The 11,979-nt window shown below is 39.6% G+C and overlaps 1 long non-coding RNA gene across 1 annotated transcript in view; it reads left to right on the forward strand.

The window, feature by feature from the left end:
* The window catches only part of LOC139041420 (uncharacterized), a 33,224-nt gene extending 22,026 nt beyond the window's left edge, over window positions 1-11,198 (forward strand). The window contains exon 3 of the long non-coding RNA XR_011496513.1: window positions 5,848-11,198. This is a non-coding gene — a long non-coding RNA (uncharacterized lncRNA). The remainder of the gene's footprint in view (window positions 1-5,847) is intronic.
* The last annotated feature ends 781 nt before the right edge of the window (window positions 11,199-11,979 follow it).

The raw sequence follows: 11,979 nt of genomic DNA on the forward strand, positions 1-11,979 counted from the left end.
TTGGCCTTACTTTTCTTAAAAAGTATACCCCATGTTATATATATTTCAGGCCTCAGAAAAACTGGATCCACTCCTGAGGGTTATTTTACGTTAGTTTTGCCTAACTTATTTGAAATCTCAATCTTGCTTCCAATTCCACCCTTCTCATAAATTAAACTCTCGTCCTCTTTCCCTCATTCTAGTAAATTCACAAGAGAACTTGTATGTTATGAAGTTGAAGTTTTTAAAGTTCTATGTTATTATCAAGAAACAGAAAATGGATTTAACTTCTAAAGAAAAAATATAAACTTATTGGCAAGAAAGCTCAGAGTTTACCCGTCTTCTGATGCATTTGGTCAAAAATGCCTGCCCTCCCGAGTCCCACCCTACTAGTTTTGGAAACCCTCCTATAAACTCATGGTGGACCTTGAGGTTCACCCTACAGAGGACTGATCACACCATTAGGAAGGGACTTATTACCCCATTACAGTGTGAGCTCTAACGGTCCAGCACATGTCGTATACATTGTGTGGCTGGCATAAAACAGCCCTCAGTACATATTTATTGAATGTATACATTAATGAACAAAAGAAAACTTTTCTGAATTAGGAGTCAGGATACCAAAACTCTGGTTGCATCTGTGCTACTGAGAAGCTTGAGAAGATTGAACAAACCCATAAATTCCCTGGACCACTTTTTCCGCATACAGATGTATACTGTAGGGATCCCAGGTGGGCCCCAAACTGAGATCATCTTTAGGGTCTCAAATATCTAGGGCTAGTCTTTATGAAAAGGAATGAGGTCCCTCCTAAGAAAGACCACATCCTAAAGAAAGACAAAGCAGTCACAGACAACTTGGTTCGAGAGTGGTGGGTTGTGTTGAGGAGCGCTGGGTCCTAAGTATACCTGAGCCTGTCACTCTGATCGTCCTCTAGCCCAGACCCCATGGGCATGCAATATGAACAAGTAAACAAAGTTTGTTTTCCACTTTTTCGTACCAATTGCTTCACTGGCCTTTGGGGTCTCAATATGTCAGCAGCATGAGTATTGGCAACTTGGGCAGAAACAGAGAATGGCACAGGTGGCATTGGAAGATGATTGCTTGGAGCATCAGCAGCAATGAAGGCCCATGTGGTGGGCACTGGAGACAGGCAGCCTCTTTTGATATTATAAAGACCCAAAGACACCATCACAATGAGCTAGAGCAAAAGAGAAGGACAATGGCAGACACCTAGTGTCATCAGACAATTCACAGTGTGGGTATCACAAACACCCTAGACATTTGCAAAACTCTATGGAGAAATGTAAGGAAGGCTCTGTCTCACGAATTCAGAGAAAGGCAGTTTTACTATTATTGTGTGAACCTTCTTTTACTCCTAAGGTGTGTGCTGGAATATGTTTTGAGAGTTTGTCTGGAATTCGAAATGATAAATGACTATTCTTACCCGAAGAATGTGATACACAGATGTTGGCTCAGTGACAGTCTTCCTCAAGCAAAAAGAGGAAGATTGGCAACAGATGTTATCTCAGGGCCAATCTTCCTCAAAAAAAGAGAATGTTATACATAGTCACACCTCAGATATTAGTAAAGTGGACAGAGTTAAAACTAAATCTCACCAAGGCTATGACATTGGGGAAGTTAAGTTCAGAACCTATTTCTTCTTTTCCTAATGCAGTAGAAAGGCTTTGGCATTGGCCTGGTATTCTAACTCTGTTACTTAATAGATGGCATAGATTAGTCAAGCTATTCAATTTATCTGAGCCTCAGCTTCTTAACTGGAAGATGAGGATAATAATATCTACTTTGCAGGGTTGCTGGGAAGGGATTTGATATATAAAACACCTAGACGAGCGCTTGGCGCTTAGTGGGAGCTGGATAAACATTAGGGCCCCCTCTGCCTTCATCTCCGCTGATTAATACAGCTTTTTCTCCAATCCCAATCTCATAGAAGTTCAATGCAGAGAGGACACAGGGCAAGACGAAATAAATTTCATGTGGTTCTAGAAGTTCCCTTTTGACATTCCTTACATTTTTAAGGGAATGAAGACTCTATAAAGTTTAACTTTTAGTCATTGAAAACAATTTTGTGTCATCTTTTCACTTCAACCTTATTCTCCCTCCCTCTCCAGCCAGGCCCTGTGCCCACACTCTGATGTTGGAGGTTCTCATTGTGGTCATCTCCTCCAACGTGTTAAGACTACAGGTCCTACAGAAATCATCTCAAAGCATGTTAAGAACTCATAGGTGTTTTTTTCTGGGCTATGCAAATAAAATATTCATACATGCAAAGATTCTTGACTATCAATGTATTTTATTAACTTATTAAAATTATTAACTGTGCCAGATGGATACTAGGGAAGCTCCCAATGTAATTATAGGTCTAGAGCCATAGTGTTCCATTCCAAAAGAATCCCATGCAAAGCATATTTGTGCACTCAAATGTTTCCATGATTATACACATCTTCCTTTATCAGAAGCTGCTTTGATTGTGTTGCAGTGAGTGATATGGAGTGTGTATGGGTTTGTGTGTGTACACACACAATAAGGCATAACATGTTGTACTAAATAGAACATGGCTTTTGGACTGTGGTAGATCCGTGTTTAAACTCCATTTCCACTACTCATTAACTCTGTGACCCTGAGCAATTGACTTAATCTCCCTAAGGTTCAGTTTTACTAATTTTAAAATGGGGTTTGCAGGACTTAAGCACAAACAGAGCATCCAAAAAAAATTGCAGTGATGCTGTTAATATTCCAAATATAAGGAAGCATCATGTTAAATATTACAGACAAACATTATTAACACATAGGTTTTAGGAGAGCTGTTGAAAAATAGTTGCTCAGATATTTTGATAGTGAAGACCACAGAGCTAGCCAAAAATTTTCCGCTACTCAAGGGAAAAAAGGAGGCAACTTATAAGAAGAGTTATTACTTCATCAGCCCTTTCCGATTCAGTCATTGGGAGTTAACAGTAAAAACAGTATTGATTTATCATGTTTACTGAAACTCACCCAGCAGGGATCCTCCAGGGCCTGTTATCTTTCCAGGAGAAAGTCTGGCTTAGCCTTGTTGCCTCTTCCAAAAATGATCTGGCAGGAAACAATACCCTGCCTGGAATTTGCAACATTTCTTCATTTGTGAAAACAAACAAACAAAAAGTTTATCTCCTCTGAAATCTTCTCAGGATCCTTTCTCCTGATTTATCTCCTGGAAATCAATTTTCCCATAGCCTTCTTAACTCACTTTCGTGAGAGAGAGCAGGCAGATGACTCCTCAAGGTGGAAATGAAGCCTGTGAGGAGCATTGTAATGTTACCTGATGTTTCCTGATTAAGTCTGAAAGAATTTAACCATTTAGTCATTTTTTCAATCAGATGGTTCTCTAAGTGATTAAACAATCTCTCTCTTTCTCTTTTTTTTCAGTTATCTATGCTTTCCAATTTTCCTACAACAAATATTTATTACGCATGAGATAAAATACAATAAAAGTTAAAACAAAAATATGGTGATGTCAAAGTTGCAGCCAAATACACTTTTCTCAAAGTTTGTGGCTGTTCTCATCTCAGGTGGCTTTTACAGGCTCTGCACTTGACATATATCACCTTATTTAATCCTTCTGACTGTGTCTACTCATGTTGCCCATTTCACCGTTGAGGAAGCAAAGCCCAGAGAGGTTAATAAGTTGATCTAAGTCTCACAGCCAGGAAGAGACAGCGCCAGGATTCAACCCTTATTGAATCAAGAGCCTCATTTTTAAACACCCTACACAGGAGGTAGAAAAGTGGGAATTTGAACTCAGGTCTATCTGAGTAAAGTCTATATTTTTACCTACTGTTATTCCTTCAAATATCTTCCTGAGGTGAAAAACTCCGGGTCTCACCAATGTGGTTTCTTTTCATAGGCACGGTTAAGATGAAGGAAAGAATTGGTTTCCCCTCTGACAATCGAAAGACCAGTTCTTTTTTTTTTTGAAAGTAATTGACTTTATGAGATGAGATCCTCAGCTATATCCATGACTCTTTACTGAAAGAGCCCAGTCTGAACCCACAACATCCATAAAGGGTATCTTCATTTTGAAATTTGTAAAGAAGCTTTCAAAGATACTAAATGACAAGATAACATGAGGGAGATGGAGCAAAGAGGTAACACAAAAGGAGGCACAAAATGAACCCCAAGATAAGGCCAATTCATACAAGAAAGAAAGAGCTGGATCCTATACACATTCACCACTAGCAAGGAGCTAAAGAAGAAATGAGTTAAAACAGCTTTGAGTAATGCCTAAGATTCTAAACTTTTGCAGGCAGAATTTGAAACTCAATTTTCACTGGGTCACAATTTAATGACCATTAGGTACCTTCTAAACCAGAAACATTTTGACTTCTTTTGAGTTTTAAAACTTTGTCCCCCAAATCTTTCCCTTCCATGCATATATCCCACTCCCCCCGCGGCCAATTTTTGGTCTTGTTTAAAAAAATTCTTCTACTTATTTTCATTCAGTTCAGGGTGAGAGACAAGGGCCTGCTTCTCTCTTGTGGAGTTCCAGCACCAACGTCGAGTTTAATTCAACGGCTGAGGGAATGAATCTAAGGGCAGCAAATATGAATTAGTCCCACTGCCAAGGAACAGATTATAAAACTAGTCATGTGCTTTTAAAGCAGTCCCAGTTCTCAATTTTGGAAAGCTGAATTTAAGAGTAACTAAAATCTATGCCTAGGGGATAATGGGGGGAAAATAAAGTCTCATCTGCTCTGCTTCATCATATTAAATTGCAAACCCAAAATCCCCGGCCTCAATTTCAAGCAGAATTAGCTGGAAAGCTTGAGAATGGGACATTCAGGAGTCTGGGGGAATTGACAAGGGAAGGAGAACCGAACTCATTGAGTCAAACTGTACAGAGATGGCTGGGGAGCACATGCCGCCAATTTGATAAGTGGCTCTATTCCACTCTGAAGCCCATCAGGGTTCTGGACAGAGACATGTGGGATTTTATTATTGTTTATTCCTTGACATAAAGCCAAAATAAGCCCCTGAACTGAGTATACAGCTTTGCATCTAAAGGCATTTCGGTGTCTCCACTGTGGCAAAGGAAAACACTTCTTTTTCCTGTTGCTATGTATATTGGCAAATATCCTATCCAAAGAATTGTGCTCCAAGAACTCTGGAAACACCTGCCAGCAGAAAACTTGGGAGCTTTGTTTAAACAAGTGTACCTGCCAATTTTCCAGTACTGTTGACTTTGCGGGACTAAAAAACGTGGACTATTTTAAAACTGACTTGATGGATAACAGGAACTGGGCCATAGAGATGAGGCACGGAATGTGCCTAGATTCATGTTTATCTTTTCTTTTTTTTTAAGCATTGTGCAGTCTGAGCCTTGCACAAGGACACTGCAATGTTAATCTCCCTTCAGCACGAGCCCACCATGTGGCTGTAAATTGAGAGAATGCTTGGGCCTGAATTCAAGATATTTGGCAAAACAGAGTTTCCAAGAAATATTGTGGTAATCCAAAGCATTAGGCTCTGTGACATGTGCAGGCATTAAAAAAATGTCTTTTAGGTTATCATGAGTATGTGGATTCTTTTTGTAGCATCTTCTATAGCATATTGCCAATTACCCAGGGTGGACACTCTTGAGTCTTAGAGAGCAATTCCAAGTCTGAGCCCTAATTGGATTCTAATATAACAAACAATTCCATTCTCATCTTCCTCTGTCAAATTAACTACCATGGGTAATTACCCAATAGGCAAGATGTTTTCTTGGGGCATTAAATAAAGGCATTTGGATGCATTCATTTTAGTGGTTGGCATTAAAAAAATTGCCATGCTCGGGCAATAGCATTTAGCGGCATTTGTTTTCATTCCAACAGGCCATGCATGACTGAGAGTAACTGAGCTGAAGTTTGCAGAAGAGGTGGAAGGACGCTAAGTCTTCACCGTGTAGAGCATAAGGTGGTCCCCTTGAAATTTAATTGTTTCCTTGGCTGAGCATGATATGGTGAAGTTTTCTGAAAGGGACTAATGTTGTTACTCCAAAGGTACATCGACTGAGGATGTTGCTCTACTTTGTGTGATTAGGAGGAAGAATGTTGAAAACATCTTTCTCAGTGTGTCCGTCTTCTGACCTACTGTGAAAGTCCTACCGTTTTGAGTTATTGCTTTGGATTAAGACTCCTTAGGATAGTCACTTTGCTTCTTAGATCTTCAGCTTCCTCATCTATAAACTTAAGGAATTAGACTATATACCATGTAGCTCTCATCACAATAATGCTTTACATTGAGGGTCTGTAGGTCGATTCTACCCCACCCACCATTGACTAAAGCAAGTCACATGACGAATCCCAAAGTCAAGGAATGTGGAGACATACTCCATCCGTGAAGAGGTCATGGCATAGGTGTGGTACAGGGAGAGAACTGGGGTCAATAATTCAACCTACCACGGACTGGTTCAGTGGGTGCTAAACTTTGTGGTTCTTATAGGTATAACAGAGATTTCTCAAATACAATCTGTTACGAAATCCAAAAATTAAAAAAATATAAAGCTACAACCATTCTGCAGGCCTTCTAGGAAACTCCTCAGGCACTGGTTTTCAAACATTAGTGCATATAAGTATCGTGCTGTGAGCTTGTAAAAATTAAGTTCCTGTGGCCGTCTGTGGGACATTCTGATTTAGTAGAACTGAGATGGGGGTCTAGGAAATCCCATTTTTAATTAAAAAAACTCCAGAAGATTCAGATGCCAGGGCTTCATGGAGCCTAACTACTCTAGGATCCCAGGATTCTAACCAACACCTCTATTTTGACAGCACATATGAGTAGTAAGTACCAGTACTGTTTTACTGAGTCAGGTTATATATGTCAGCTGAAATATATTAATCTTCCTATTCCAGTTGATACTTTTGGCAGAGACAGCAAGTCCACAAGCCAATGCAAATAGAGGAAGTGGAAGCAGGAAAAGGAGCAAAGCCATCTTATCAAGGTGTGAATACGAATATCTCAAATTTTGTTTACAACAACAATACTAAACAATAAGGGCAAGTGCTGATTTTAAGCAGTTTCCAGAAGGTCAGAGTTAATATGCAGTTATCCTAGGCAGTGAAAAACTCAAGCAAAACCTCTGTCATTTGATGTATCATTCAATGATCCGCCAGAGAAACAGAACCAATAGGATATCTATCTATCATCTCTCTCTCTCTCTCTCTCTCTCTCTCTCATCTATCTTTTGGCTCATGCAGTTGGCAATTGTGAGGGCTGGCTACACATATTTGAATTCCATAGGGCACGCCATCACTTCAGGAAGGGCAAGCGGGAGCTCTTGGGTAGAAGTTGCCACTGCAGTCTGCATGCAGAATTTCTTCCCTGCCAGGGAAACCTCAGTTTGCCCTTAAAATCTTTCAATTGATTGAATCAGCCTCAACTAGATTATAGAGGATAATCTCCTTTACTTAAAGTCAATTGATTGTAGACGTTAATCATATCTACAAAATACCTTCACAGCAATACCTGGATTAGTGTTTGATTGAACAACTGGCTACAATAGCCAAACCCAGCTGGCACTTAAAACTGACTGTCATAATTGAGGATTCCTCTTCTTGATTTTTGCCACATTCATATGTTATCTGTATTCTTAGTCAATATTTTTTTCATCAAACTAACTCATTTTCCTCCTAATTTTAGCCTCCTTCTAAGCAGTAATAACTATGAAATTATTGATTTGGTGTGCTAGTTATGTAGATTAAGAAAACAAAATTAATTACAACCATTAAAATACCACCTTAAGTAATTTACCACACCCTCTTGGAAATGCTAGATTCATCAAATAAAGTGCCAGAGAGCTGAATTGAAGAGTTTGCTACAAAGAGAGAAGGAATTTTAATGAACATAGGAAAGTCTTGATGCAGTTGCTCAAATGAAGCATGGTAAAATCCAAGAAGATAGTTCCTGTTAGAGAACGCCTTGGGAAAATCTGGTGTTTGAGTGGCTGGGGATTGGGAGTGAGAGACCCGTGCTGAGAATGGAGAATGAAACAAGACTAAGGGCTTTCTCACAGTTTCATACATTTTTGAGGAAGGATTTTAGCTACTTGTATTATAACTTTCAGGATGCTACGTTGCAAAGAACTTGAAATAACTGAGCCAAAGAGGCAGAAGATAAAAAGGAAATAATCTTTGCCATTAAGACACTCACAGTCTAGTGGTAGAGAGGAAAAGCAAAAGACGATCACAGACCAGTATGGAAGATGCTGCCAGAGGCCTGTAGGGGTGATGAGGAAAGGAGTGAAGCACTCAGGAGAAGCTGCCTGGAGGAGAGGATGTCCCAGTTGAGGTTCAAACTCAGGAATTAACTCGGTGAACAGGGCCTAGGTGTTGGGAGCATGCCACATAATGTAAAAGCATGAACAAAATCACAGATTTGAAGTTGCATTGTATGTGTGTGTGTGTGTGTATGTGCGTGTAGGGGCTAGTGCTAGGAATGGATAAAATACAGTTAAGTATGGCTGAAGCAGGGGCACCACATTGCATAACGCCAGGGCTTCCCATTCACAAAGACTTTAGTTCCCACTGCAGAATCTGTGTGACCATAGGTGCCTGAAGCACAAAGCATGGAGGGTGGAATGGCAGGAGATGATGATGGAAAGGTAGGCAGAAACCAGATCATTTCAAGTTCTTAATGCCATGGTGAAGAGTTTGGCCTTTCTGCTACAGGGCAATCCTAGATTTCCCAATGGGCAGATGAAGCATATGCTTAAGACGCCAACAAATCAGGAGAAGGGTAATAATTTTATTTTGAAGTGGTTTGTAAATTTTTTAAGTATAAAAGTAGTTATTTTAGGAAAAAACCCCAAAACATTGGATTTTCTTGCACTTGTGTAATGTTTAACATTGCTTTTATTTTTGAGTTACATACAGTAGGCTGGGGTATGCAGGGGACAAGATAATCTTGTCAGGGTTTTGGGCAACTAAGGGTTTTTAGATCCTACTGTTGATGACGTGCAGCCTTCGGAGGGTGTTGACATGCAAATGAAGGAGGAGGAACCTGGTGACCAGGTGACCATGGTTAGGTACCTTGTTTTGGTGTCAGATGAAATAAAGCAGTGTTTTGTTTGTTTGTTTGTTTTACGTTCACTAATCTGTGCAATGCATACAATAGCATTTTGATATTATAAACTTTTAATGTTATTTGAAGAAAAATATGCTAAATCAAAGTTCCTGACAGGAAACAGATGGCACATTCAATAGGAATAATTCAGGGCAACTTACCAAAGGGATTATTTACTGACAGGGGAATAGGAATCATTTTGATTTAAGGGAAACCAACAGGGAATATTCAGGGGCCAACAACAGCAGGAAGCCCTTAGCACCTGACAACATGAAGGGACAAGGGGTGGGAACAGGAAGCAGAACCCTGAGAGCCTAGCTGTAGTCGTAAGAAGTTACCAGAACTGGAGCTGTAACATTTTGGTAGCCAACCCTGCTTAACCCAGCATGGAGAAAGCCAGGAGAATACATACCTTGTTCTCATTGTCCTCCTGCCTTCTAGTTTTCTAACAATGCATCTTGGTTGGCCAAAATCAAACAAAAGCTGGAGGATAAGGGGATAAGGTTGTCCAAGGATGTATCCACAGAAGTCAATTTCCCCTACAGAAAGCAAGGTGAAGAAGGATGGCCAGAGAATCTGGAGAGGCAGACAGACAACATCTAGCAGAGGAGTACACTGCAAGCAAACATCATTTAAATAAGTATGTACCATCTATACCAGTGGTCAACAAACCATGGCCCATGCACCGAATCTAGCCTGCAGTCTATTTTTGGAAATAATGTTTCATTGGAACACAGCCATGTCCATTTATTTACATTTCTTCTATAGCTTCCTTCGTGCTACAATGGCAGAGTTGAGTAACTGGGACAGAGACTATATGGTCTGCAAATCTGAAAATATTTATTCTTTGGCCCTTTACAGAAAACTTTTGCCAACTTCTGCTCTACACAATTAAAAAAAGTAGGACTTCTCCTTCATAAAAAAGTTTCCTGGTGATAACAACATATTCTCCAAGAAGGGGCCTCAGTTTTTTTTTTTTCAAAGATTTTATTTTTTTCCTTTTTCTCCCCAAAGCTCCCCAGTACACAGTTGTTCATTCGTAGTTGTGGGTCCTTCCAGCTGTGGCATGTGGGACACCACCCCAGCGCGGCCCCATGAGCAGCGCCATGTCCATGCCCAGGACTCAAAACGATGAAACAGTGGGCCGCCTGCAGCAGAGCGTGCAAACTCAACCACTCGGCCACGGGGCCAGGCCGGGGCCTCAGTTTTTGACCTCTGTCGTCACCAAATATGTATTATTCTCAGTCTTGCTTTTTTCATAGACTGATGCTATGATATATGTATGGACCTGGCTTTAACCAGAAGAGTATCTACAGCTTGAAATAAATAAAAGTAACCATCAAACAATCTAGAGTGACATATTTATGGTGGCCTTCCGAATTTACCTGGTTTCTCAGATTTTTTAAAATATATGGGATACTGCTTTTAAAATGACGAGACTCAAGCATATAATTATTTAAATGCACATTGTCACAGTAAGAGAATGAGAGAGAGAGTTGTTTTTGTACAAGGAAAGATTAAAAAATGTTGAAGATGTTCACTACATGGATCCTTTTAAGACCACCTGTGACTTTTGCTTCTAACTGATTTTCACTCTGTTGTTTTTCAAAGAATTTCTATCAAAACTATCTGACACCGCTCTTGTAAATTTTGGCTTGCGTCTTCCATGCCGCTGTGCCCTTTCACATTTCCACCAAATTTCCAACAGGATTTATTGTGTAGTCTAATGTAGCAAAGAAAAGACTACACGTGAACTCAGAAAGCTTGCCTTATAGCTGTTCTTCAATAATTGCTTGTGGGAGGAGTGAAGAAGGAGATTGACAGAAGGAAATGGGAGCAAAGAAAATGTTTAACCACAATAATATACCGCCTCCTAAGACTGTGCACAAAAATGGAATTCTTTTAAGCTACACGTAAAAAAATTACATGTCACAAAACACATAACAAGTCAAAGTACAAGTAAAAAACTAATATGTATGTTTCTGTGTGTGTGTATTTGCAAATCATATCACCAAATTTCTATGAATGAATGAAAAACAACTCAATAGAATAAAACGAACAGTTTAGAAAAAATGAAATACAGTGTCACTTAAATTATGGGCCAATGCTTGTTTTTATTTGTAATAAGAGAAATCTGAATTAAAACTGTTTTTCACCTTTCCCACTAACGTGGTAGTTGATTATACCCACCTTTCGGAAGGGTATGGGATCATGCATTGCAGTGTATGAGTGTGAATGGTTACATCCTTAATGGAGAAAAATTTGCCATTTTTTTGGCACTACAAACAGCATACAGTTGGAACCTATGATTCTACTTCCAGAAACTTTGAATGCTTCTATATGTGAGAAATGACATGTGTACAATAATTAACAGTATGTGCGTTATTCATTCTTCCGTTATTTGTCATAGCAAAAGACTGGTATCATTTAATGGGATTAGAAGATTTGCTAACAAATTAGGAATGTAAATAATAAATATATGAGTCAGCACATAGATCCGAATTCTACCCCTAAAACAACCCCCAAAAAGGAGAGGGGTGTCTTCAATATGCCATCCTCCGTTTGAAGGTAATGAACCCTTGCTTTAGTATGAGTTACAAAAAAATGCAAAGAATGGTGCAGTCCTTAGGATTCAGCCTCTCAAAGGCACTGGACAGGACAGAGAAGGCTGGAGAGTGGATCTAATAGGGCTAGTGAAGAAAAAATAATCATCACATTCTTGTAAAACATGCCTCTCACAGTGTTGTTGCTAGGAGGATCAAATACGGCAAACTGCTTTGAAAAGCACAATGTAAAATGTGACTGAAAGACGAAATTATTGACCTGTTGCATTCACTGATGGCTCAAGCTCCTCGTTGGTTCCAGATAAGACTTACTTTTCCTCTGTCAGTTACTTGACTGGT

This window comes from Equus asinus, chromosome 21 (assembly GCF_041296235.1).
Source record: "Equus asinus isolate D_3611 breed Donkey chromosome 21, EquAss-T2T_v2, whole genome shotgun sequence".
Classification (NCBI taxonomy): Eukaryota; Metazoa; Chordata; class Mammalia; order Perissodactyla; family Equidae; genus Equus; species Equus asinus.